Here is a 4,745-nt window from a genome sequence, read left to right as displayed (position 1 = left end):
TCAGGAACTGAGCAGAAAGAACCAGTAAACATGGGAGATCGTATTGTTCAAGCTCATCCAGCTCTTATGGATTTTTCTCGGCCTAAAATTGATGACATTCAGTAAAGCATCCTTCATCCGGCTATTCAAGCTAACACCTTTGAAATCAAGCCGGGCACTATTCAGATGGTGCAGAATTCTGTTTCTTTTGGAGGAGCGGCAACTGAAGACCCCAACATGCACATAAGGAATTTTGTCGAGATCTGCAGCACTTTTAAGTATAATGGTGTGACTGATGAGGCTATCAAGTTGAGGCTTTTCCCATTCTCACTGAGGGATAAGACTAAAGACTGGTTACATTCTGAACCAGCTGGGTCCATCACTACGTGGCAAGATCTTGCGCAAAAGTTTCTGGTGAAGTTTTATCCAATGGCAAAGACTGCTGCTATGAGGAGTGCTCTTACTCAGTTTGCGCAGCAACCTACAGAATCTATGTGCGAGGCTTGGGAACGCTACAAGGAAATGTTGAGAAAATGTCCACATCATGGAATGCCGGATTGGATGGTGATCACTGGTTTCTATAATGGTTTGGGGGCCCAATCTCGGCCCATGCTCGATGCAGCAGCTGGAGGAGCCTTATGGGCTAAAAGCTATACTGAGGCGTATAATCTTATAGAGACGATGGCTGCAAATGAGCATCAAAACCCAACTCAGAGGATGACGTCAGGCAAGGTCGCAGGTATTCTGGAAGTTGATGCAGCCACCGCTATTGCAGCCCAGCTCCAAGCGCTATCAATGAAGGTTGATTATCTGGCTACGTATGGAGTTAATCAAATAGCTATGGTTTGTGAGCTTTGTGCAGGTTCTCATGCTACGGATCAGTGTTCTCTTGTCAATGAATCTGTTCAGTATGTGAATAATTATCAGCGACAACAGCAGCCTGTGCCAGCGACCTATCATCCTAATAACAGAAATCATCCAAATTTCAGCTGGGGAAATAATCAGAATGCTATTCAGCCACCATATCAGCAAGGAGTGAGTAAACAGTTTAATCCACCTGGATTCCAGCAACCACAGCAGTATGCTACAAGGCAATCATATCCTCAACAGGGAAGTGCAGTTGCACCTACTAGTGCTGATTTTGAGGAACTTAAGCTGTTGTGCAAGAGTCAGGCGGTTTCTATCAAGACCTTGGAAAATCAAATCGGTCAATTAGCCAATGCAGTGCTCAATCGTCAACCTGGCACTCTTCCTAGTGACACGGAAGTACCAGGCAGGAAGGAAGCTAAAGAGCAAGTCAAGGCTATTACCTTAAGGTCTGGAAAAGTAGCTGAGGCTGAAAAGGCAAAAGAAGTAGAAACTGAAATTAGAGAAGAAGAATCTAAGCAAAAGGAGAAAGCGGCGGAACCAAGGAAGACTACTGTTGAACACACTCTGCCTGAGGCTAATACAGGGGAGAAACAGCTCTATCCTCCACCACCTTTTCCTAAGAGATTGCAGCAACAAAAGCTGGATAGACAGTTCGGGAAGTTTCTGGAGGTGTTCAAGAAACTTCACATCAATATACCTTTCGCTGAGGCTCTGGAACAAATGCCTAGTTATGCGAAGTTTATGAAGACTATTCTTTCAAGGAAGGTGAAACTAGATGACCTTGAAACCGTTGCTCTCACGGAAGAATGCAGCGCTGTTCTGCAGCAAAAGTTACCACCAAAACTGAAAGATCCAGGAAGCTTCACCATTCCTTGCACCATTGGCAATCTAACTTTTGACAAGTGCCTTTGTGATTTGGGAGCAAGCATTAATCTGATGCCGTTGTTGATCTTTAAAAAGCTGGATCTGCCTAATCCAAAACCCACATACATGTCGCTACAATTGGCGGACCGTTCCATTACTTACCCAAGGGGCATAGTTGAGGATGTGCTCGTCAAGGTGGATAAACTCTTCTTTCCAGCAGATTTTATTATTCTGGATTTTGAGGAAGATAAGAAGATTCCCATAATCTTGGGAAGGTCTTTCTTGGCTACTGGCCGTACCTTGATAGATGTGCAAAAAGGTGAACTTACTATGCGGGTCCAAGATCAGGATGTGACCTTCAATGTATTCAAGGCAATGAAATTCCCTACAGAAGATGAGGAGTGCTTAAAAGTGGATGTGATTGATACTGCGGTTACTTCGGAACTCGATCACATGCTAATGTCTGATGCATTGGAAAAGGCCCTATTGGGGGATTTTGACAACGATGATGAAGATAGCAATGAGCAATTACAATATCTGAACGCTTCTCCATGGAAGCGAAAGCTGGACATACCATTTGAATCTCTTGGTACTTCTGACCTTAAGAATGCCGAAGGGAAGCTCAAACCATCAATAGAGGAAGCACCTACCTTGGAGCTCAAACCATTACCTGAACACTTGAGGTATGCTTTTTTAGGTGATTCATTTACGTTACCTGTTATTATTTCATCTGACCTTTCAGGTAGTGAGGAAGACAAGCTCTTAAGGATTTTGAGAGAATTCAAATCGGCTATAGGATGGACCATATCAGATATCAAGGGGATAAGTCCTTCATATTGTATGCATAAAATTCTGCTAGAGGAAGGTAGTAAGCCAACTGTGGAACAGCAGCGAAGACTGAATCCCATCATGAAGGAGGTGGTGAAGAAAGAAATTCTGAAATGGCTAGATGCAGGCATCATTTATCCTATTTCTGATAGCTCGTGGGTGAGCCCCGTACAATGTGTACCTAAGAAGGGAGGTATCACTGTGGTCGCAAATGAAAAGAATGAGCTCATCCCTACTCGAACAGTTACAGGATGGAGAGTATGCATGGATTATAGAAAATTGAACAAAGCCACAAGGAAGGATCACTTCTCCCTTCCATTTATTGATCAAATGCTTGACAGATTAGCGGGTTATGAGTATTTTTGTCTTTTGGATGGTTATTCCGGGTATAATCAGATTTGTATTGCACCAGAGGATCAGGAAAAGACTACCTTCACTTGTCCATTTGGCATATTTGCTTTTCGCAGAGTTTCGTTTGGGTTATGTGGCGCCCTGGCCAATTTTCAGAGATGTATGATGGCTATATTCTCTGACATGATTGGAAATAACGTCGAAGTGTTCATGGATGACTTTTCCGTCTTTGGACACTCATATGATGAATGTTTGAATAATCTGCGCGCCGTAATCAAAAGATGCGTGGAAACTAATTTGGTGCTTAATTGGGAGAAATGTCATTTTATGGTGCGTGAAGGCATTATTCTTGGGCATAAGGTCTCTAGCAAGGGTCTGGAGGTGGACAAAGCCAAGGTGGGAGTCATTGAAAATCTTCCCCCACCTAATTCTGTGAAAGGAATCCGTAGTTTTCTTGGTCATGCGGGTTTTTGTCGGCGATTCATCAAGGACTTTTCAAAGATATCTAAGCCGTTGTGCAATTTGCTTGAGAAAGATGTGCCGTTCAAATTTGATGATGAATGTTTGGCAGCATTCGAGACTCTCAAGAAGAGTTTGATCACTGCACCAGTTATTACAGCACCAGATTGGACAGAACCGTTTGAGATGATGTGTGATGTGAGTGATTATGCGGTAGGTGCAGTTCTGGGATAGCGCAAGAAAAATCTCATCCATGTGGTCTACTATGCGAGTAAGACTTTAAATGGTGCCCAATTGAACTACACCACTACTGAGAAGGAGCTTTTGGCTATAGTCTTTGGCTTTGAGAAATTTCGATCTTATCTGCTTGGTACGAAAGTAACAGTATTCACTGATCATGCAGCTATTCGCTATCTGGTTTCTAAGAAGGATTCGAAGCCGAGACTCATTCGTTGGGTGCTTTTACTTCAGGAATTTGAGTTAGAGATCAAAGATAGAAAAGGTAATGAGAATCAAGTAGCTGACCATCTCTCTAGGTTGGAGAATCCCGATTCTACTTCACAAGATAGGACGTTAATCAATGAATCTTTTCCGGATGAGCAGTTGTTTGCAATTCAGGAGGAAGAACCATGGTTTGCAGATATTGTAAACTATCTTGTCAGCAATATAATGCCTCTTAATTTGACATCCGCTCAAAAGAAGAAGTTTCTGCATGAGGTGAAGTGGTATATGTGGGATGAACCATATTTGTTTAGACAGGGAGCTGACCAGATCATCAGGAGATGTATCCCGTTCTGTGAGACGGAGGGGATATTACGAGACTGCCATTCCACGGTTTATGGTGGACACTATGGAGGTGAGAAGACGGCAGCTCGTATTCTGTAAGCAGGTTTTTTCTGGCCTACTTTGTTCAAGGATGCTCATCAGTTTGTTTTAAGGTGTGATCGTTGCCAAAGAGTGGGAAATTTGTCAAGGAAGGATGAGATGCCATTAAATGTGATGCTTGAAGTCGAGGTCTTTGATGTGTGGGGAATCGATTTCATGGGGCCTTTTATCGCGTCTTGCAATAATCAGTACATCTTGCTGGCAGTCGATTATGTCTCAAAATGGGTTGAAGTTAAAGCTTTACCGACAAATGATGCAAAGGTAGTGCTAAATTTTCTTCATAAGCAAGTTTTCACAAGGTTTGGAACACCTCGGGTAATCATAAGTGATGAAGGATCGCATTTTTGCAACCGTAAGTTCACTTCTATGATGCAGCGTTATAATGTGAATCATCGAGTAGCTACTGCCTATCATCCGCAAACAAATGGTCAAGCGGAAGTGTCTAACAGAGAGATAAAGCGCATTCTAGAGAAGGTTGTTTGTCCGTCAAGGAAGGATTGGTCTTTAAA

General features: G+C 42.8%; 1 non-coding gene across 1 annotated transcript; it reads right to left on the bottom strand.

The window, feature by feature from the left end:
- Positions 1-423: 423 nt before the first annotated feature.
- On the bottom strand, positions 424-530 carry LOC141722377 (small nucleolar RNA R71). The gene has a single exon (XR_012575395.1). It is a non-coding gene; the product is annotated as a small nucleolar RNA R71 (small nucleolar RNA).
- Between the last annotated feature and the right edge of the window lie 4,215 nt (positions 531-4,745).

This window comes from Apium graveolens, chromosome 4 (genome assembly GCF_009905375.1).
Source record: "Apium graveolens cultivar Ventura chromosome 4, ASM990537v1, whole genome shotgun sequence".
Classification (NCBI taxonomy): Eukaryota; Viridiplantae; Streptophyta; class Magnoliopsida; order Apiales; family Apiaceae; genus Apium; species Apium graveolens.
The sequence above is the reverse complement of the archived record's forward strand: the minus strand, read 5'-3'. Positions and strand labels throughout refer to the sequence as shown.